The 24,541-nt window shown below is 38.4% G+C and overlaps 1 protein-coding gene across 7 annotated transcripts in view; it reads right to left on the bottom strand.

Moving 5' to 3' along the window:
- The window catches only part of ATXN7L1 (ataxin 7 like 1), a 238,297-nt gene that overhangs the window by 74,370 nt on the left and 139,386 nt on the right, over positions 1-24,541 (bottom strand). The window contains exon 1 of one of the 7 annotated variants that reach the window (XM_031938734.1): positions 4,874-7,841. The exons of 5 other annotated variants lie outside the window; for them this stretch is intronic. The gene's annotated coding sequence lies outside the window, so the exon portion shown is untranslated. Of the gene's footprint in view, positions 1-4,501; positions 4,845-4,873; positions 7,842-24,541 lie in introns of those variants that run through there. One more of the 7 variants, XM_031938733.1, reaches the window with a different exon arrangement.

A 24,541-nucleotide genomic window follows, 5' to 3' on the forward strand; every position in this document is an offset into this window, starting at 1 on the left:
GGAATTTGGAAATAAATATTTAACAAAAGAAATGAAAATAAAACAAAACACAAATATCAGTATATTTTATAACTTAGTTAATATGCAGTCCACAGAGATTTTTGTGTATAGATTAATAGCCCCAGTTTATTCTTGAGTTTGACACCATTGTTTCAAATTACAGATGGACTGGGGCAGCTAGGTGGTGCAGTGGATAGAGCACCAGCCCTGAAGTCAGGAGGACCTGAGTTCAAATTTGGTCTCAGATACTCAATACTGCCTAGCTGTGTGACCTTGGGCAAGTCACCTAACCCCAATTGCCTAAGCAAAAAAAAAAAAAAAAAATTACAGATGGACTGTCTCTCTGGATAGTTTTTGGAAGTCAATAAAATCATAGACTCTTGTTATGCAGGAAATCAAGTGTGCAAATTATCTCATTTGAGCTTCATTTCATAGGTGAGGTAACTGAGGTCACCATGTGCCTATGGCTGCAGAGCTAAGTATCATAGGCAGGAAACATATCTAGATCTTTGCCTTTTATAAAAGTAATCTGGATCATTTCTACCCAGAAAATCTGGAAGTTATAGACCATGATTTTTGTGAAGGGCACCATAACAAGAAAGCTTAAAGTGACCTCATTTTAAGAATTAGTTCCTAATTAAATAAAAAGAGAGAACAGAACAGAGGAGAGTTAAGGGGCTTGCCCTCTGTCTGGAGCTATGGAAATTTTAGGACACTAGGAACACCAATGATTTCCCACCCTCGTTTTTTTCAATAATTCTGAATGAACCCTGTCATCTCATAGGATACCATGAATTATCTTCTTTCTATTAACTACTTCCTATTTATTCCCATATGAAGCTTGTTTAGTATACATTTGTTTGCATGTTGTCTTCTTCATTAGATTCTAAGTTCCTTAAGGGCAGATACTTTCTTTTGCATTGTCTGGCACTATGGTGCTTAATAAATGTCTATTGATTATATCTTTACAAATTTTGTGTGACCTGAGTATATCACTTAATCTCAGTTTCCTCAACTGTAAAATGGGGATTTTTTTTTTTTTTCAAAACAATACTTCCTGCTCAGGGTTGTTGTGAAAATCAAATGGATAAAGTGTAAACAGCACATAGTAGGTGCTTAATAAACAGGGGTGTTACTGTCCCCTTCTCAGCTTTAGATCTGGGAATATATTACCAATATAGTTCGGATTTGAACATCTGACTAAGCAATGCTCCCTTCTTTGATGATACTATTTTTCATCCCCAATTGGGTTTTGAGATTGAATAGTAATCTGATATGCTACAAGTGACAGAGAAAAATGAATCCTTAACTTAGATTTTATAAAAATTCAGGAATCCCAATTCTCGGTCCAATGACTAAAACTGAAATAAGTCAATATCTGTTTTTAAAATGCAAGAATAACAAACATGCAAAATAATACAAATAAATGAAACTAATAAAAATAATAAAAGATGATCAAAATCTTCCTAAGGAAAACAACCCAATAAGCAATCAAGGAACATGAATAAATCTCAAGGGGACTCTAGATCCAAGATTCAGGATTTCTCTCTCAATTAATCATAGAGACACAATGGAGTCTATAGAATCAGATCTTAAAAAATCAAAGGAACCTCAGAGGTCATCTAATCACCACTCTAATTTTGCAGAAATTAAAGGATTAACCCATGGTCACATTGGTAGTAGTAGGTAAGATTTGTCTCATGTCTTCTGACTCTAGAGACAATGGCCTTTCCATTATATCAAAGCTGTGAGACCCCTACTTCCCTTCAAATCCCTCTCTTCCAAAATACAAGTTTCAGGTTGTAGGATCTACCTTGAGCACAAGACACACCTATATCTGGCACCAGTGGATTTGAAAGAGATGGAATAAATGGAGATGGGGAACAGGAAGAGTCATTTACATAATTAATAGGAATGGAATTAGGAGGACCTGAGTTCACATTCTGCCTCAGAACTTAACTCAGGCACTGGGTGACTCTGGGCAAGTCACTTAAGGTCCATTCCCTCCCTGCTTAAAAAAAATTTTTTTAAACTGGAGAAGAGAAGGTTAACATACCTTGGGGAAACTATAAAACATATTCAGTGATTCAATACAGCTGCTAATTGGCCCCAAAGTTACTACCAATCATTCAAAAAATATTTCTTTTGCCAGATATTCCCAGTATCTTTCTTACCAGTATAAAATCATAGGGGTGCTGGAAAATTACCCGTCAGGATATCTAAATGACAAAGAGTAAAGGCCTTAGCAAACATTAGCAAACATGGGTTAGAGATGATAGACTGGCAAATGACTAGGTCTCCTTCCTTTTCAAGAGTGGATTAGACTGGCCAGTTTGGCCAATTCAAATATAATAAGAACAACAGAAGAGTTTGGCTGGGAAAATCTTTGAGTATTCACTTGTTATTTTTCTCAAATTATATGGATTCAACTCAATTTTCTCTATTACTTGTATTATGCTATTTTCTAAGAGTGGAAGAAACTCTTAGAATAATTTCTACTCAAGAAGCACCAAGGATAAAAATAAACACCCAAGGAGAGAGTATATAGTACAGTTCAGAGTGCTGTATGTAGGGTCAGAGAACCTGATTTCCAAATCCAGCATCTTTCACTACCTATGTGTGGCCTTAGATCAGCCATTTCCTGTCTCCAGAACTCCATTTTTGTCATGTCTAAAAAATGAAGCAGTTGGACTCAATAACCACTAGAGTCCCTTCTAGCTAAACTGGAAGTCTGCAAAAGGTGCAATTCAAGATTACCTGAAAGATGGAAGGGGAAGACAAAAGAAATATCTATGGAGATACTTTGTCACTTTTCCCAATTCATATGGGGGCAGCAGACTTTTGGTTTGTGGGAAGGCTTCTGGTCTTATGGATAAGCTCAGGGCCCCTGACTTCAATCCTCTAGTTTGCCTTTTGAATGGTTATATAGCCCAAGCCCTTGACTAATCACTTGTGTTTTCTGAATTGGTTTCTCCAGCAGGGACAATAATGAAATAATGCCTGACTTCTTCGTAGCTAGCTTGCTGGGACTAATGAGAGAACCCCAGGAGGTCCATGGAGCTCCTAGAAATGAAAGTATATTTTAAAAAGCAAAGCCTTATCTGTATTATTCTGTGATGCAGTTAGATGCCAGTGCAAAAACAAAATTATGAATGAGAAACATGCAAATGCAAAATATAATTCCTATTGGTAATAAATAGTTGTCGATACATTCAGCATCAGCTTAATGTTTGACTTTGTAGCCACTTTTAACTATCTATTGTAGTTCTAAGCCCAGTTTGGATTCAAAGAGGGAGGGCCTGGTAACTGTGTGTGACCAAATGATTTCTATCAGTTCATATTTCATAATCAGATGATCTTCCACACAGTCTAAATTTATATTTATCATCTCTTCCATTTTATTTGTTTGGTTTACAATATTTAACCAGAGGCACAAAGAAGTGTCTCCCCTCATTTACAATGTTATCCTGGTCTATTAAACTGTGATGCAGAAATCATTATGCTGATGAACAGGCTACTTAACAATGCAAATTTCACTAGTGAACAGACTGGAAAGATAGAGATGCTTGAAGTACACTATCAAAAGCTAATTTAATTACACAGCTATTCACTGGGCAAAGCCGAGCAATTTTTAGCTTACTGTTCTGGTAAATATTATGGGAAAACTAATTCTGGTCTGGAGTTTTAAAATATGCCTAGCATTGGTTCTCATTAAAGAGAGACAGGGTGAGGGTAGGGAGAGAGAGGGACAGAGACAGAGACACAGAGACAGACTACCTGTGAGCCAGAAAGTTGAAAAAATAACGTACTGGAAAGTGTGTCATCTTGCAGCTATAATTGGCAATTGTTTCATCTACGGTTTTTGTGTCTGTTTAAAACAAACAAGTTGAAAACACTTTCATTTTTGTAAAAACAAATTTAAAAACACAAGGTCCTTCTTCCTACCCGTCTCTGTATACTAGGCCCTCTGCACCAAACGAAGTCCCCAAGACCGGCTCTACAGAGTCGGCTCCAGGGATAACGTCGATAATAAACCAGATCCAGATGCAATAAGGTTTGACAACAACCCCCCGCCTCTACCCTTACCCCCACCCCCACCTCCAGGCTATATTCAACCCTCACAGAGTGACCCGAGAGGAAACGGCATCATCAGTTTCATTTCATTTCCTTTCGTAATAGAAGCAGGAAAAACAACAAATATTCTAAGACAATTATCGGGGTTTCGAATAACACCAGTGAGAGGAAAGCCTTCTCCCAACGACTAGGTCAAATGACATCACTGGGAAATTAAGCACCAAGTGCAAAAGTAACTTTGCTGTCCTGGCATTGCCATTTATTTATCTGCAAAGAGGACAGATTTCACTTTCTGAAGCTGTAACAGGAACTAGCATGCATCCCTATTGCTTTTTTTTTTTTTAAGTCTATAAATAACACAGGATCAGCAAAATTATGCAAAATATCCTGCTAGAAAGAAGAATAAATGTAAACTCGAACCACTTACGAACGACTCAGGCTGCCAACTTAATCTGATTCTACGACGGCTGTAAACATGTTGTACTTTTGGAACCTGACGCGATTCGCATTAGCACGGATGCCGTCACAAGGAAGGGAAAAAAAGGCCCCCACCCCCACTCTAAGCAGCAGCAATACGCCACACACACACACACACACACACACACACACACACACACACACACACGCGGAAAACAAGACAAAACAAAACACGGCGCCGTGACGTGACGTGACAGGGGGTGTGCAGCGCTGCTCAGGAATCCAAGAGTGACCTGCGGCCGCTACCGCCCCGGCTCCGCGCTCGCACACACCAAGTGTTTTGACTACAGGCACTTGCTCCACACCGACGTTCAGGTCCTACCAGTTGGACTCCAGAAGTTCACACAACTGATCCCGAGCCAAGAACAACATCAGCGCAGAAAACCAAAACGGTCTCTTGGCCTCGTGTGCATGTGTTAACTGTTTGTGCAAGTCCGAGTCTTAACTGAGTAACAAGATTAAAAAAAAATCCCAACCACAAAACACTGAAGCAACAAAAGAGTCCCTTACCACCTTCTAAGAACTGTAAACCAAGCCCTATAAAAGATAAATTTCAACTTACTCCTTTTTTTCGGGGGGAGGGGGAAGGCGGAGTGGGGAAGGGACAGATGTCACATGACGGGTTGTGGTTATTAGCAGAAGGAACCGGGTGCTTCCTGAAGCATCTTTTTTCGAAGAGATTTACTTGTGATATTTTGCAAATATAGTGACACAAGAGGCTGGCTTTTCCAACCTGGAAAGTGGCCATGGGTTACTGGAAGAAGACATTCCATAAGAAAGGAAAGGAATTCATGGGGTGAATTTTCCAAGAAAAGAGAAGGGTTATCCAAGAGCAGTGCTTTGCCTCACAACCTATTAAGGTCACTAAAGGGAGCTAGGCAGCAAACAGTCTGAGAAGCTGGGTGTCCACCGAGTCGTTTCTGACCGACACCAAATCTGGTCCAAGGCTTTCCCTTTCCATTGCTAATAAAAGGCTCAAAGGAACAGCACTTCTCTTCCCTCAAGATTCCTGTTCTTTGCCTCTCTGCTAGTGAAAGAATTTTAAAAATTTCTCCCTGGCAAAGAGAAAACAGAATACAAAAGATGCTTAGATCCTTGATTTTTGCTTTGAGATTCAGTCTCAGTTTCCCAAAGAATTCATCCAGTGCTCTTTCCTCTCGGGATGTCAAGTAGGTTACCAGTTTGGGGAGTTACTCTACTACTAGGAAAATGACCTTCTAATTGCGCCACTGGGCTGGAGAGAGAGAGCGGAAGAGAGGGGTTTAAATTGCCGACTGGATTTAAACTTAAGCCTTCCTAAATAAAAATCTAAGTGTCTTTAGATAGGGGCACAAAAAGAGTCTGCACTCCAAGGAGAATTTTGGAGAAAATAATGAGCAAGTGGAAATAAGGTGGGATAGAAATCAAACCGCAATTACACAGCAAATTTCCCCCCTTTTTCTACCACAGGCAAAGGCGAGTGAATTTGGCTCTCCTGAGTCCGGGGTCATTAGTACCAATACTACATTAATATTAACTTAGTCTGCCTCTGCACCTTTCCTCCCAAACCAACCCAAATTTTATTACATGCTATATATAGGAATCGTTTCACTTGCCTCTGAAACAGAGCCACCTTGGAGTAAGTGAGCTACAACAGCTGTCTGACAGTACATAGAATACCAAAGGAAACCTATTGCATCCAACCACAAGTATTGGAAGGAGGGAACTAAAGAAATAGGGGGTTCTGTATGTATTATAGGGAATGGCAGAGGGGTTCAGGCAGGTAAAAGATAATTAACTGAATTTGAATCAGGTCATTATACCCTGACTTTCAGGAAGAGCAGCTTTTGTCAATCTCGGCATCATTATACCATCCAGGAGAATAACTATCAACAACTGACACTGGTATAATGCTTAATTCGATTCAAAGTACATTTCTCATCTGATCCTTACAAGAGTCCTCTGGGGTGGCTATGACAAGTTTCATTATCCCTATTTCCGAGGCAATGGCAGTAAGGCCCAGAGAGTACAAGTGATTTGCTCAGGTTAACACAGAAAATAGGGGACCAAACTAGATCTCCTGATTCCTACTCCAGAATGCTTTGCTCTTCACGGCAAAATAAATGTTGTTGCCTTGAGGATAAAATACAGACTCTTATAGCCTGACATTTAAAGCTTTTCACAATCTGGTACCCACCTATCTGTTCAGTGTTATTTCATATTACTCCCCTTCACACACTTTCTACTTCTCATACAATGATGACACAAACACACACATCCTCAAACAACTTAACACTTCAAAAAACATTCTGACATTCAAAAAGATTTACAATGAAAAAAATTAACACTAACAGGTTTTCTATTATTCATTTCTTTTCTGTGTTCTCAAATCTTTTTTCATTTTATCATAGTTGGTGATGGGACAGAGAGATAGATACTAGATCTGTGATTTCATCTTTCTACCAAAGTTATGTCAGCACCTTTCTGCGACCTAACAGAGTTGCCTAAGATGCTTAGAAATTAAGTGACCTTTCCAGGATCACACAGTCATGTGTGGCAGAGGCAAATCTGGTACTTGGGTCTTTTTAGTCCCAGGACCAGTTCTCTGTCCATTAGAATGGGCAGCAAATTGTTCTGCAATGAAATAGTTCCCTTTATTATCTCAGTAATCCCTTAATCCCTGCCTCTATATCCCTTCTCTAGCTTTTGCCAAATTATGAGCATCTAATACAGCATAAGAGATATGAAATTGAGGATTTACACATATTTACTCCTCTGAGATTCTATTTCATATGGCCGATAAACTTCACACAAGCAGTTTTGAGGTACAATTTTAAATTCAGAAAAAACATTATTGTATAGTTTGCCGCATTTTCCTTTCCCTTTTTAATATGATTAATGGTCTTCCATACCAATCCTTAGCTCCAACCTTCATTTCCTTTTTAATCTTAGTTTAAGAAAAATCTAGGAAATTATATGCCTGTTACTTAGTAAGCACTTAATAAATGCTTTTAAAAAGTCCTTAGCTCATTTAAATTAAATGTAGAAACACAACATTGGTTGCTTGTCATTTTAAAAACCAAAACAGTCTCATGTTTGGAGACACACATTTTTTCTTGTTCTCTCCACAAGCTCTCATTACCTCTTGTCTGAACTACTACTGCAATGGTCCTCTCACTGGTTTCCCTGCTCGAAGACTCTCTACAATGTACCCTCCATACAACTGTCAACCGATAATTCCTAAAACACAAATCTGATCACATTGTCTCTCCCTACATCAATGGTTTCCTACTGGCCCTTGGATAAAATATTTTGACTTTTAATGCCCTCCCCAATCTGGTTCCCCCTCCCCTTTTTTTGGTCTTATTCCATATTATTCATGATTCTCCATTCCAGTTAAAATGGGGCTGTTAGTTGTTTCCCATACATAGCATTTCATCTCCCTCTTTAGTATTTGTGACCAAATTGTCCTCTTGTCTAGAATTTACTCCCTCTTCATGTCTCTCTGATAGATTCTCTGGCCTCCTTCAAGCTACAATTCAAATGCCATTTCCTATATAAAGGCCTTTTTTGCTCCCTCTTCCTCGCTCCTCCCCAAGTAATTAGCAATCTGTCCCTCTTGAAATAATACAGTGTTACTTTGAATATGCTGACTTGTATATATGTTAGATCTTCCCATTAGAATGTAAGCTCCTCGGGGGCAAGAACAAATTTCATTTTGACTTTAGCATCAAGTGCTTAGTATGATGTCTTGCACTAACAGGTGCTTAATAAAGATTTATGGAATTAAAATAAATTGCAGATAAGGCATTTAGTCTAGCACCTGCTTAAAAACATAAAAAACAACAAAAAAACACCCTATATGGTGTTCTAGTATAATACTGCTGCCCAATCATCCGTGTACTTTTGTGACAGTTGCCATTGAAAATACATGGATTAAGCTGAGATTGCTATTGCTATGTTAACTCATCCATGTTTCATGGACATAATTACTGATCCAGCTGGTTGGTGCACAACTCATTATGTAGAATGTGAATGAGGTTTCATCTTCATTCTCCATCTATTTTTTTGCAAGGTCTTGTATTTTTTCTTGGCACTTATGGTACAGAGTCACTGCAGATATCTCTAATTAGGTATATGGGGACTTAAGGGCCAAGTATTAAGATCAGAAATGCTTAGATGCCCGTAGGAATTATCTGGGTGAAGGCACTAAATAGTGGGACTTGGTGAGAATGAAGGTAGGTATCCGTAAATTCTTGATTTTTTTCTAGTTTCCAGTCCTTCTACTTTCCAATTTCTCTATTATCCAGATGTCGGTGTTCTATTTCTAATATAGGATCTATGTATATTATATTACTACTCACACATCGTCAGGGGCTCTGTACTGTTTATGGAATAAAGATAAACTCTATTTTGGAATCTGAGGCCTTCCACAATCTAGCTCCAGCTTGCTTTTCCCAGCTTTATTTTTCTCTAGACTTCACATACATTGTATGTTCCAGCAAAACTCGATTATTAGCACTTCCCAGATCTTATCTTGCTCTACTGCCTTCATGCCATTGTTTCTATACCTTTAATGCACTCCTCCAATCCCACCTCAAGTAGTTGAAATCTTTCTTAAGACCCCTCTCATATCCTCCTTCATGAATCATATCCCTATACCCCTCTCCCAGATTTTTTAGCACATTTTTGTCTGAACCTCTCCTTATAGTCTACCTTGCACAACAGTTACTTATGTGCACATTCTCTTCCTCTTTATTAGATTATAGATGACTGGAAGGTGAGGAACTGGCTTATTTTTCATTTTCGTATCTCTTCTGTCTTGCAAAGAGTAGGTGCTTAATAATTGTTTATTGCATGAATTCAATACTCATTTACTAGGTTTACTCTTAATGCACTGTGCTAGGCTCTGATAAAAAAGATAACTAGAGCTTGGGTGCAAGCCAGCAGTTGTAAGGAACTCTTAATTCAATTCACAAACATTTATTATGATATCTCTGCTGGGCAGAGAGCACTGTGCCAGACACTGGGAGATATAAAATTTGGTGCTTGCTTCATGGAGCTTATAGTCTATAAAGGTAATATGATACATTTACTCAGATAATTAAATATCAAAAGACAGTGCTGGATTTGAAACTGGAGTTGTTTGGTTGAATCTAACTCTTTGGGACCCTGAGGATCACAGCATATCAGTGCCGTTCAGGGGGTTTCCTTGTATTACAGATTGGTTTGCACAGTGGATTAAGGAAAACAGAAATTAAGTAACAGAGTTACACAGCTAGCAAGTATCTGAGGCTGGATTCTTCTGACAGCTAAAAGCCTTGAGTTGGGAAGATATGAAGTAAAACCTACGGTACCCTGGATGCTTACTAGATATGAGATCATGGGCAAGTCATTAACTTTGGTGAAGTCTAATTTCCTTATCTATGAAAATGGGGCTAATGGTAACACTTACCTCCTGGAACTTTTTCTTTTTCTTTGGGGGGAGAGAGGAATGGTGAGTGTCACACAGCTAGCAAGTGTTAAATGTTTGAGGTTGATTTGAACTCAGGTCCTCCTGACTCCAGGGCTGGTGCTCTATCCACTGTACCATCTAGCTACCCGAAATAAACTCTGTAAGGACAGACTTTATTTTGGTTTTTGTTTGTTTTTTTGGCCTTTGTATACTCAGTATCTTGAATATAGTCAATAAGCATTTTTTTGGGGGAGTTGAGGGGTGATTGGAGTTAAGTGACTTGCCCAGACTCATACAGCTAGTGTCTGAAATCTGATTTGAACTTAGGTCTTAATGAACTCAGGCAGTGCTCTATCCACTGGGCCATCTAGCTGTTCCCCTCCTGGGACTGTTGTGATAACAAAGAACATAGATAAAATGCCTTGCAAAACTTAAAGCACTCTTACTATATAAACAACATACACATTAGGGAATTGCCAAATGAAATACAATGTGGTCTGAGGGGTAGGGGTCCTTGATGAATAGCAGGATGGAAATGTTAAGGATGTCTTCATGGGAAGCAGGGCATAACAATACAGAATAAGGAAGATAAAATATATTGCCAGGTCAATGAAAAACAAATCAGTATATAAATGCATTAAGAAGAGAATAAAAAGAAATCCCATCTCCTTTGCCTGGATCTTCTGAAATTACTCTGTGATTAAATGGTATATGCAAATGATTTATCTTACTGCTTATACTTTCTAGTGTCTCTGAAAGGGGATTTATATTTAAGATACTGATACTAGGATTAACTCAAGGAATAATGCGATTGTGAAACATCTCTTAGGTATAAAGGAATGATGGTAAAGACAGTTCCAATAGAAAGAATTATGTATTTGCTAAGTACAAAATATAGAGTTCCCCTTTTTCATGATTCAAGAGTATTAAAAAATATATGTATGAAATGGAGACTGAAGAATATGGTTCATAGACCAAAAAAATCTATTTTAATGAATATTCAGTATCTAACTCTCCATAATGAAACTATTTCCATGTGGATGCCAAAAGTTGAATGAACTTGGAGTATAGGTTTAGCAATACAAGAGGAACAACCTGGTTAATTTCAGAGAGGTGTATAGCCATAAAGGGTTGGCAATGAATAATGATTTGATTAATTCTTTTGGCCACAGCAATTCTTAATTGCTCATTAAGGTATGGAGAGGTTGTGATCCGAATCAGTGAAGGGTGTTCCCACATTAAAGAAACCATGGATCTTTTTCAGTGTTGCAGCAATTCAATTTGATACGTAATTCAAAATGCTGGCAGGGCAATGAATACTTTATTTGGAATCAGAAGAATTTAGTTCAAATCGACGTTTTCCTGCTTAGAATCATAAAAAGCACCACTTTAGAATCATAAGAACTTGCAGAAGTCTTCCAATCTTTTCATTTTATACAGGAAGAAATTGAAGTCCAGAGAGATTAAGATATTTGCCCAAAGTCACAGAGGTAAATAAATGGTACAGCTATGATTAGAACCCAGGTTGTCTGATTCCAAACATTTTATTTAAATAGACTCTTATTTTATTGGCCTACTACAAAAGTGTATTCCAGACTTGTGGGAAATTTTGTGTCCATAGTGGTTATTCCTAATTTTTTCATCTCTCCTCAAGCCTCTCATGACAACCTTGCTTCCTTAATCCTCTTAACTGAGAAGCTAATCTCAAAAATGGTATGGAGGACATTTGCAGAGATTTTCTTCTTCTGTCCTCTGTAATCATATATCACTCCAACATCTTTTCCCACCATTTCTACCTTCACTCCTGTTTTACATGAAGAGACAACCCTTGATTAGATGCCCTCCCATCTTCTTCAGCAGATTGTTACCTCTTAGCATTTCCATTCTAAACTTCAATCTTTTATCTGCTCCTTACAAACATGTTCATATCTCCCTTCTGTCATCCTATGTTTCTCCTATCCTTTTCCATTAAGCTCCTTGAGAAAGATATCCATGAGAGCTCTACTTAGATTTTCTCACTTGCTTTTAAACGCTCTATTTTCTGGCTTCCAACCTCATCATTCAGCAGAAATTGCTCTCTCCAGAGTTACTAATGATTTCTCAATTGCCAAAACTAAGGGACTTTTCTCAGTCTTCATCCTTCTTGACTTTTCTGCAGTCTTGAATATTTCCATTTAACCTCTTTTCTTGAATATTCTCTTCTTTGGGGGTTTTCCTGGCTCTGTTCTCTCTTGGTTTCTTATCTGTGTACCCCCTTCTTCCTTCTTAGTCTCTTTGCTGGACTTTCATTTAGATCAGGCCCTCTACTCATAAATAACTATACTGTTCTACTCTGATCCCTTTTCTCTTTTCTATTTAAGCTATCTTGGTGGTCTCATCAGCTTCAATGGGTTCAGGTATTATTTCTATGTAGAAGATTGCCAGATCTATATACCCAACCCTTGTTTCTCTCTGGAGCTCCAGTCATGAACCACCAACTTCTTTAGGACATCAAAATTGGATGTTTCATAAGCACCTCAAACTCAACATGCCAAAACAGAATTATCTTTTCCCCCAAATTCTACCTTTTCCCTCACTACTAACCTTTTGTTCCATTTCTCTCAACTTTACTTGGTTGCCAACATCAACTCCTTATTTATACACATCCCACATTATCAGTCTCTTGTCAAATTAGTTCATTCCTACTTTCATAACATCTCTTTATAAGTTCCCTTCCTTCAACTTATATCTCATCACCTCATACTTCTACACTAACAAAGCCTTCTGAAGCAGGTGTCCCTGTTTCAAACCATTCTCCATAACAGTATAATCAATCAATCTACAAACAAAAAAAATGCAAGGTCAACCAAATACACAATAAATAGGAGGTAATTAACACACTAAAGACATTGCAATTAAAAAGGATTGTGGAAGTGTTCCTGTAGAAAAAAGTGGTACGTTAGTTAGTTGGAACTCTGAGGAAGGCAGGGAAGTCAGAAGTTGGAAGAGAGAAGGAAAGGCATTCCAGGCATGGGGGAGAGTCAGAGAAAATGGTTGAAGCTGCAATGGATGCTAGTCTTCAATCAATTGTTGAAGTGATTTTCCTAAAGTGCAAGTCTGACCTGGTTGGTTACTGCTCTCCTCAATACATTCTGGGATTTAATATTACTTTTAGAATTAAATATAAGATCTTGCCTTTTATCCTTTGTTCCCTTCTTCACATTCTATGATTCAGCTATTCTGGCCTACATTTTACTTTTGTGTTCCTTGAACACAATCCTCCATCTCCCAATTGGCTGTCCTCCAAGACTGGAATGTTATCCACCCCCATTTCAGACTCCTGGTTTCCCCTCAAGACAGAACTCAAATACCAAATTGTGGAAGAGCCCTTTCCTGGTTCCCCTGCTACCCCCTCCCCCCCACCCCCGAAAAATGTTAATGGCTTCTGAGATTATCTCCCATTTAAATGGTATATGTCTTGTATATACATAATTATCTGCAAACTTTGTTCCCATTTGAAGGCAGACATCATGATTTTGCATTTTTTATATCTCTAACACTTGGCATAGTGCCTGGAACATAGTAAGTGCCTAATAAATGCTTGTTGACTGACTGAGAAAACAGATGGAATAACAAATTCAGGAAAAGCTAGTATACTTTAGGTGGAAGATAATTTATGAAAGAGAGTAATTTGAGAGGATAGAAATGCAGCTTGGTGTGAGAATCTGGCATTCAAGTCTGAAGAGCAAGAATTTTGTACAAAAAAAATCACAGGGAATCAGAAATAATTTTTAAATAGGTATATGACATAATCAGATGTGCCTTTGAATGATTATTTTGTCAGCTATGTAGGGTATGAATGAAAGAGGGGAAGAGACTGAAGGCTAAATTACCTGGGTAATAAGTTCACCCTTGTGAGAGCCAAGATCCTCTCTTCCCCCCCATCCCCCACCAATTTTGACCATTTAAAAAATGGAAATCATTGTAAGTGTATTTAAATTTTCCACTGTTCAATTTAGAGGATATGCTCATAGTTTTTTTTTCAGTGACTCAAGATGATTACTGTGAATATCAGTTATTGTGGCGTGCCATATTTGTGAAGCAGTGATGCTCTGACGGCTGCTGGTGCTTTCTGGGCTATGTGCTCCTATGCTAATGGTCCTAGACTGCTGGGCTTTTTAAGGTTTTGCGTCTGTCTGGTTTTTCCAGCTTTTTCTGTCTTCTCTTTTCCTATCAGCTGTCACTTCTTGCTGTTGCCAGTGTGCTTGCCACTTCTAATTTGCTTTGGTCTTGCAGATGACATAACTGAGATGGTTAGACATGCATCAAATGGGCCTAAGTAGGCCCTCAGTGAAGTCCTGAAGGGGCTCTTCGATTTTCTAATAAGTGCATGAGCTTTAGTGTTGGAATTCTGTCATGTCTATCTTGGCTGCTCAGGGGCCTCTTTGGATTATTTCCTGTTTCTCAGCAGTGTTCTGGATATGTCCTAAAGTTGTAGAGCGTTAAGTTCCAGATAAATGATAGTTCATTGTACACATGTCCTTTTTTGGAGTGGGGGGTAAGAGGAAAATGGGATGATGGAGATAATTTCTAGATTCTTGGTACCTAGGCTGGTACAAACTATAAAGTAATTGAACTCTGAGAAGGTATGAAGGTTGGCTTATGAATCACTAAACTAAGCTGGTGAAAGCATAACTTAGCAAGAAATTCATAGCACTACAATTTGCTACCCCTGCAAAATATAAGCTCCATTCCCCAAGTACTGTCCCTGTATGAATAGCCAGAAAGCATTTTTCAAGGGGGGAGGGGGGAGGCAATGATGAAGTCGCCACTAAGAAAGAATGCTGGATTTAGAATCTAAAGACCTGTCCTTAAATCCTGGCTTTTTAGTTCCTAGTTGAGGGATTGTGGGAAAATCCTAGAACCTCAAAGGACCCTCATTTTCTCATCTGTAACAGTTTACAATTAACAGTAGCAGAAGTTCATATTTATGTAGTATATTAAGGTTTACTAAACATTGTAAAGAAGAGGGTGGGATATGATGAACCCAAAAGTCTTTTCCATCTCTAAATTCTATATTTTGAAATAAGAATAGGAACTGGACTGGTGATTTCATTGATATGTGCATCAGAAATGAGACACATATTTTGAAATGTGTGTCACAAAACAAAAAAAAAATGTGTCTCTTTTTTTAAAGACAAGTATCATATGTTTGATTATAATAGAAGGTGCCTGTTGCATTTGCCATTTTTGCTCACTCTTCTTTCCCTCTTCCCATTTGCTGCTATTTTCAAATGTGAAGAATAAACTAAACAGCACTAATTGTGAATCTGGAACCCTTCGGACCTGATCTCCTTTGCCATGACCTCTAATACAACCTGCAATCAATTGGAGTTGGAAACAATGACATTTGCCAGAAATGGAATATGTATTCACTCAACAACTTAAATTCTACTTAAAACACATATATGACATCCTTTGGGTTCTTGGTGGTATTGAATCAAAAGCTTTTCCTCATGAAAATGAAAAAAAGACTATCGGACTAACCAAGCCTGCATCTAAACTCTTCTTAAGTTTAAAAAAAAAAAACAACTTTGTATTTTCTTCTTTCTTCTCATATTTTGAGATGCTTTTGATATCCCTGGACAGTAGGAGAAATCAATAACTGGAAATCTATTGTTGTTCCTCTTTGTTTAGGACATCACCAGGTCAGGGTGATATTAACACATAATATAGCCAGAAGAAAACTCACAGATTTACCAACCAGAGTAGTTTCGAGTGTCTGAGATCTATCTGACCTCAACATTCCCTCTTTTCCAGATGCTTTAATCCTAAAATGCCACAGTTTAATTTTATAGTTCTCTGTCTTTTAATTTGGGATAGAGAAAAACCCGTAAGCCTTCTGAAAGATTTTTGTAAATCTTGGTTTGCTTCCCATCATACCTTGTTTTTTAGTGACATGACAAATAACAATAGTCCTTGTCCTTGGAACTAGAACGAGTCCAATAGGGCCTATGGGAAATACTATAGTATAATGGAGAGTGTCCCATTTCTGGAATCAAGAGATCCGAGTTGAAATCCTATCTCTTATGCTTACTATTTGTGAGATGCTGGACAAATCCCAGCCTCTCCAAATACTTCTTCATCGAAAGGAGGTGAAGTTCTGAGAACCCTTTTAGCTCTAAGTCTATACTCCTATGACTCCTGTGAGACTGATGGCATATGATTTATGAAACTTTCTTGGAAACTAACTTGGAAAGTTACCAGCTCCCAGACTCAGTTTAACAGTTAAGCCTTGTAGATTCAAAGTTGTTTGGCTTGTGGGTTTCCCAATTTGTACAGGACAGAAAACTATTTAAAAACAAAGAAATAAATCTGCTTTGATAGTTAATATTTTGCTGATAATTTTTCAAACCTCTATATAGAGTATGAGCTATTATAAATGCACATATAATATGTAGAATATACAACTCCCCCCTCTTTTTACAACAAATGATATCATTAGATATACAAACAATAGTGGGACAAATGGGAAAATGTTGATGCTAAATCACCAAGTCATGACAGAGAACTGTTCTATTCTATGAACTCTCAAGATACAAAATTGTCTTCATATAGAAAATCTTTAAATTGTCTTGAGAATCCTTCTCACTCCATATCTCAAGACAAATCAAATTGTCCTATAAACTACTATAAGTGGAAAGTAATTAACGATTTGGCAAGGGTAAAATGGATAATTTTGCAACATAACAACATTTAAATATTCAAAGCAAGAGCTAATGAACTATATAGAAGTTAAAAGATATTTTTCTTCCAAAGACAGTGAAATTTGAGGTTAGAAAGCCATCCATTTATATGGTTGTAACTGGTCAGAGTTAGAATTCACTGCCTAAGTGACATCTTTTTAAAAGATACAGCACATTTACTTAAGGAAAAATTAATGATGAAAAGAACTTTTCCTTTTTATAATTTGTAGATTTGTTTTCATTTTCTAAGGATCACTCTAAGTTCAAAAATATTTATTACCAGGTTGGGCTTTTAAAAGGTGATAATGTGGGGAACAGAGTAACTCTCATAAACTAATTATTAAGTAGAGAATTTGGCATATGGATCAATGGAAGAAGCACATACACTTAGGCTGTCAGATTCTCAAAGTATTAGGCATAAACCAAGGAATCTACAGTTTGTCAAGGAGGATATAATATAGCCTACAGCGCTGGTTCTATAGCTATTCTGTGCATGGGTCCAATATACAGGTAGGTAAGGCTTGTGCTGGAAAAAGTCCTGTTAAATCCCTTCAGGACTTCTAGGCACTGAGACTTTGGGGATCTTGCCTTGTAGTCTATAATGCTTTAAAAAAAAAAAAAAAAAAAAAACAGGAGCAGCTAGGTGGTGCAATAAATAGAACACTAGCCCTGACATCAGGAGGACCTAAGTTCAAAATCTGGCCTCAGACATTTAACATTTCCAAGTTGTGTGGCTCTGGGCAAGTCACTTAATCCTAAATGCCTCAGCAAAACAAAAGCAAAACTATATCATACGAAAATGTTGTTTTTAGAAATCAAAATGCTTTTTTTTTAAAAGAAAAGGAAAACAGGTGTTCTATTATTCATATAAATATAATATCTATACACACACAAATACACGCATTGTTTTCCTCTAGTAGAAATATAACTTCTTGAGGATAGAATCTATTTAATTTTTATTCTTGTATATCTAGTACTTAGCAGAAAGTAGGGGTTTCATAATTGTCTGTTGGATTGTTGAAGGTTTTTTAAACATTTAATTCATATTCTAAAACTGAAAGATTAGAAAGTCACTTGTATTGTTCCATTTTTTTCCCTAGAATACAACTTGGACTTTGGAAGCTGCTTGAAAAAAAAAATTACATTCAGATAAAAAAATAAATCAATTATAAATTGACTAAAACTGTACCAAATATATAACTAGTAAGACATTTAATAAACATTATGAATCAAGAAATTTGAAAAAAGTTGCCATTAATGAAATTAATACAGTTGTGAGTTGTTATATGCTATTATGTAACAAACTATTAATAATTGCACAAATGAACTGCACCACCAGATGTCCCACTGCAGGGTATGGGGTTTGAGATTGGACTATGACCCAGGAGAAGGGAGAGCCACAGAGCAGTAAAGGTTGAGCCTGGGCTGGTCCTTGTGGCAATAGCCCTGGGTTTAGGATTGATGGATTCAGGGCAGGGCAGAGCAGGAGATAGTGGTCCCCAAGGACACTCATTACTTGGAGCATATATCATCTGCCCATAGGCTTGATTTTCCTGGGTTAAAACTGGGAGGCCTGGCTACTCTTGCTGCTTCTGGAGCAGCAGAAAGGAAGGAGGCAGTATGTAAACAAACAGTTTGAAACTTGTTCTGTTCAGCAGGGCTCTCTCAGGGGAAGCCAATTTGGCTTCCATTTGTTAACTCTTTCGCTTCCCAGACATGTACCTAGTAGGTCAAGCAGTTAAAATTGGAATTCTACATGGTTACTGGACCAGAAGGACAAAAGAGGCAGATGTGGGGATTAGGAATAGGATTTGCAGAAAGCTATTGCTGGAAATTCGACAGCTGTCATTCAAAAGCAAAGGTCGGAGTTTAGCTGTTACTGCTACATGTTTACATTAAAAAGTGACATCCTCCCATCCTTATTGTATGCTGCCTCTAGATTAATGAAGAACCTCCTCTTTCACTCACCTGTCCAACCCCTCTATTCCACCTCATTTCCATCCTCTATATAAACAGTAAAGAGGGCACAGAGAAGCTCACTCATGGAAACACTGATTCTTGGTGACTGGTTCCTTTCCCCCTATTTTCTTCTCTACTTGTGGGGCAAAGTAATTCTCCCAAACCAGTTATTAAGTACAGAGGTTGGCATAGGGATCAATGGAAGAAGCATATCCACTTAGGTAGTCAGATTCTCAAAGTATTAGGCACAAACCAAGGAATCTACAGTTTGTCAAGAAGGATGATGTAGCCTACAGCACTGGTTCTTCTCTACTTTGATACACAGCACAGCAAGTCAAAGGGTGGCTAATTCAAGGGATTGTGTTGGCAAATAGGAATGGAAAGCACAGGCCATTTACAAGGGATTTTGCACCCATCATAAAGGTCTGGGGACCTAAGAGCTGGAGCACTGGACTGAACTGAATCAGGAGACCAGATTGTAGATGATCAAATCATTTATAGCTTTGCATATGAGATTTTCAATTTGGTGAAAGGGAATGTATATGTACCCCCTTATAGTTATGTCTATATACACAGCCCATGTATATATAGCTATATACTTATCTGTGTATCCTATAAATACCTACATAGACTTGGTCTATAATATAAGGATAATAATATATGTGATAACATGTAACATAATTACATAGCTATATATCCTGTCAAATATAACTATATAAGAGGCACACATATATCATGTGTACAATACAGACACACATACCCTATTCAGAGCTGTTTCCCCCATAAAATACAAGCTTTTAGAGGGTAGAGACAGGTTCATTGTGGTCTCTGTCCCCAATGCCGAGGATGCCTGGTATACTGCAAAGACAAATCTGCCAATAGCTTTGGATGAAAGCAACTGTCAGAGTGGAAAGCCTGAGGGGAGGGGCAATGGTGTCACAAGGGGCAAGTTGCAAGATGGGGAATGAGTTGGAAACTGAGGAAGCTCACATGGTGCCTGGCTTTGAAACATAGACACTGTAAGGCAAGCTGATTGTTTCTGCCCTTATCTCTAATGCTGTGTGCTATCTGGGACACAGAAAGAAGGTAGATCAATCTAGGGAATGGCCACTTTTCTCAAAGGAGTAGTACTTGAGCTATGAATGGAGACAGAGGGAGAAGTCTCATAAGTTCTGCAGCTAGGGCTGCAGTAGCAAGGACCAAGCGGGCAGAAATCATTTATTTAGGGCATTTATATGCCTTGCCCACCATTCCCTAAGAGTGGACAGTTAGCAGGGAGGAAGCTGTGGCCTCTGTGTCAGCCAGGTGTTGCAGGAATACTTCTATGCTATGCTATACACTAGCTGTGGGCCAGTATGTGTCTACCCAGAAGGACAGGTTGTGATGAAAAGATCTGCTGCATAAATTTCATTCATCATCCCTCTCGGAAGTAACCCTGTGGAGTACAGCAAGGCAACAAGACTTGGGCAGCCAGGTTACTGGGAGGGAAGGAGAACAATGAAACAGATTTACATAATACCCATATTTGGTATGATCATTAATGAAAAACAAAATAATAGTATTAAGAGTGTGAGCCAGAAGCAAAAGCCATTTCCAGTGAAGGGATATGAAGGATTAATTTTTTCTCTTTGATTTTAATTCATGAATCTGGGAAGCCTATTCTGGCGTCAGAGGGCCAGAATTGTTCTCTATTGTTCTCACTTATACATGATACAGCTAAGAACCATTTAGGGCGTTGGTAGATCCCATTCAAAATTCCAGTAAGAAGTGTTCTAAATGAACCAGGATTTCCAGCTTGAAAGCCCAGGCTCAGTAGCTGGACTGCAAGTACAATCACTGGGTTATGCAAATATGTGCACTGCATGTGGGCTGAGCATGCTGCATTAATAATGAAGCGCATGAGGAGGCTGAGCACATGGAGGCAGGTAGCAGAGAGCCCTGCCAAGATCCTCTGGTGTACGTTTTTCTTGCTCTGGGAATGACTAGGCTTCATGTCTCTTTACTAAACATAAATTAAATAAAATGCTTCAATTAAAATGAGGCAGAGCCTGAAGTGTTTCAAACCATTACTGGCTTTTCCTGCAGCCAGTACAAGTGTAGAGCAGGTGACGAATGACCAGTCAGGGGAAAGGTTAGCCAAAGGCCTTCTATAATTCAGAGAGGGGTGAGCAGTACTTCATTGACTGTGCCAGCCATTCTTTCCCAAGGCCATCTCTTCCTCAGGATACCCCTGCATTCTTTCTCCCTGCCATGACACCAATTGCTTCCGCAATTTGCTGCTACTGCTACTATCACTTAAGAGAATGTTCAGGAACCAGCTGTTTAGCTGTGCCCTCCTTAGGTGTCTGAGCACTCTGGCATTTTTCTACTTCCTCAGGGAAAATAGAAGAGCCCAGAAGTTATAATTCTGTCCAGAGAACACCTGGCTAGTACACTTGGAATCCTGGAAATAGAGTCAAGCCTTCCAACCACTGGGGCAATCTTCCTTTATGTAAGTATCTCAACTGAACTGACTAATTATTCATGACACTATGGTAAAATTTCCTGGGATCTTAACATTTCTCAAGGAGTGGCTGGGATTCACTTCAGGTATACTCTGACATGAATGTTAAGTGAAAAGAAAACATTTGTGATAGGTGTATCATAAATACATCATAATTAATCCATCTATTCAGTTCTGGGGAACATCCAACATCATAACTAGGAAAAGTAATTGAGACTTTGGTCCAGGATGAAAACAATTTGTAGGACACTAATAATATTTGCGTTACTAAAGATTCCTTTAGTAACCAGAAACAATTGAATTTAACACCTAGTTAGCAAGAAAAATTAGTTTGAATTGGAAATTACCCAATGGTTTGCCAGTGTCTGCATCTCAGGGGAGTGTCATGACAGAACAAGAGGTGCTGTTATTATCCTTGTTTTACAGATGAGGAAATTGAGGCAGACAGAGGTCAAGTGACTTGTTCAATTCAAATAGTAAATACCTAAGACTGTTTAGATGTGAACTCAGATCTCCTGATTCCAGGAACAGCTTAATATCTATCACCTATTTTCATTTGTTGGGGGTAAGGGTGTAATTGCCTCAGATGGTACCAGCCTTTCCTGCCTTAGTACAACCTATCTGTATGCCAAATAAAGTGTGCTTTTCAGTTATGAAGGGAGGGGGAGGTTGGAACTGACACAATCAAAGATACCAGAGTATCTGAATAGAGAGGATCAAAAAAAAAAGGGGGGAGAAGAAAAAGAAATAATCTTATCTTCATTAATTCATTTAAAATCCCACTGGGCCATGTCTATAGTTATACTTTATATCTGTAAGGAAAAACCCAGTAAAAGGGTGTAGGTGGTAGAATGGATGCTTGTGTAAGTTTCATCTTCTCACTGACTGATCTCAGAAGTTGGGCAACCTCTATAAGGTGGCCTGGGCAAATTCCCATGATGACAAGCTGCTTCTTAGGGTGACAGGCTATTGCTTCTCCCCATTCTAAAGAAAAGTTCAGGCCAATGTAATGTCCAATGGCCCTCTGGCAGCATCTGTCCTGGTTTTATTCCTATTCTTTAATTCCCTCTTTACTTGAAACTTCAGGTAGTAGTGAAACAGTGAATCTGATCAAACATTTTAAAGGGCAATTGGGTTTTTGGAGTGGAGCACAGAATCAGTTCTGGACAAAAGTTCTTCACGACACCTTTGCTGGGAACATTTCTCCCAAAAGATCTGTCCTAAACTATGTCCCAGTCCATTAAAAAACCAAACCAAACTAAACCCAGAACACATTAAAAATAACTAGCAAACCTCCTCAAAATTCCTTTGTGTGGAAGCAGCATGTCAGAGAAGACACAAAGCTGGACTCAGAATTCAAGGTTCTTGGCTCTGAGGACAAGTTGCCATGTGATTCTAAGTTAGTTACTTCAACTTGTTGGGTTTCCATTTTCATATTGCTAAAATGAAGTATTTTGAACTATAGGATCTCCAAGGTCCCTTCTAGTTGTAGGATTCAATCATCTATTATCTTTAAATACCTGGTAACTCGTATTTACTCTCTTTGCTAACAATAGAGTTCTGGCCCTTTTGATACTGATATGCATTAGAGGGCTGGAGCACATTTGTACAGAAACCAATATTCTAAATTATGAACTCCTGTATTCCACTGGGAGGCATTGTAGCAAAATTAATGTAGAATAAGAACTGAGTTCAAATCCTACCTTTGACACTAACCATTGTATTACTTTGGGCAAGGTATGACTTCTCTGAGGCTGTTTGCTCAATTATAAAATGAAAAGATTGGATTAGTTGGCTTCTAATGCCTTTTCCAGCTCAAATTTATTATTGATACACTCCTAGCACATTACACAGAATAGCTGGCACTTATATAGTGCTTTAAAGTTCACAACACATCTTTACATATAATTATCTCATTTGATCTTCACAAGCATCCTATAAAATAGGTATTATTATCCCCATTGAGAGTGTTTGAGACAGATTTTGAACTTCTTCCTGACATTATCCCTCGTGCTATCTGCCTCACCTATTCTTTTTTGTTTTGTACGGTCAATGCTGAAGAAGACAATTCTTTAAGATACTGTTTTTGCTTTGGTAATTGCACCGGTGGGGAGGGAACACATCTGCTTTGGGGAACTTATTTTAGTGTGGGCTGCTCAAAGACTGGTAACATATGTTGCAAAAAGGGAGAAGTCAGTAAAAGCTACAGATAGAGTGTGACATGTCAGCTTCTCCCTACTAACATACACTTTCACTCTCTCTGAGGCAAAAGAAAACATGCGCTAATTCTGTATTTTAGCACCTGACCCCTAGGAATGGCAGAAGCTGGAAATTTAGATACTCCTTAGAGCAGTGAAGAACGTCTGGTGCCAAGCTGATTAACCACCTTCCACTTCTGGTAAACCAAGTTGCTAATTGCATGCCAAATATTCAGGTCAGATGCTTGCAATTCAAATTGTATCTGTATCTGCCAAGGCATGTATTTCTGCTACAAGTTTTCAAAATAGAACAGAAAGCTTGAGATACAAAACTCTTGGAGAAGGCAGCAGCAATACAGTACATGTTGGAGAGAGAGAACATCTTTTAAGAGAGACCCACAAGACACCTGTCTCAAACAATTTCAGATTTCACAAAAAAAGGTTGTGGAAGGGAGGTCAGGCATGACATTTCCAGTTGGGTCTTCATAACAGTTTTGTATTCCACTATCAGCAGGAATGAAAAGCTCTGTATTTAGGATAACTAAACCCTGTGGAAAGTACCCAGAGCAGGATGGAAGGGAGAGGCATAATGGGTTAGTGGCTAGGATTCTGGTACTTAAGTCAAGAAACCTAGGTTTGAATCTTACCACAGATACTAGTGGTGTGCCTGTGGACAGTCACTTAAGCTTTCAAAGCCTCCTTTTCTCTGCTGTGAAATAGGGATGACAATACTTATGTTATAGTCACAATTGGTGAGGAGAGCATTTGACAACTTTCAAGCACTTGCCATGTAAAATGAGAGTAATTCTTTTGTATCTTCTGTTTTTATAGTCAGATAATGGATGTGGAAAGGGAGGGCCTAGGCCTTTACAGAGAGAAGGAGGAGCTTATTTTAAAACTGCTTGAGTCTACTGATTTCTAGTTATTGCAGGCCTGAAGTAGCTCTGTTAATTCTTGGTGTAATTGAACAGTCATATAGTAATACTGGTAGAGGATGAATCAAGGGATCCAATATAATTCCCAACCTTTTATGTGGAATCTTTGTGGGACTTCATACTCTAGTCTGACAGAAGATATACAGAATTGGCTGTATACAGATTAAGCTTTCTTTTTAAAATGGGTATTATGCTTTTCCTCAGTTAGTTGGAAAACAGAAAGACCTTAACCAGGA

Source organism: Sarcophilus harrisii, chromosome 5 (genome assembly GCF_902635505.1).
Source record: "Sarcophilus harrisii chromosome 5, mSarHar1.11, whole genome shotgun sequence".
Classification (NCBI taxonomy): Eukaryota; Metazoa; Chordata; class Mammalia; order Dasyuromorphia; family Dasyuridae; genus Sarcophilus; species Sarcophilus harrisii.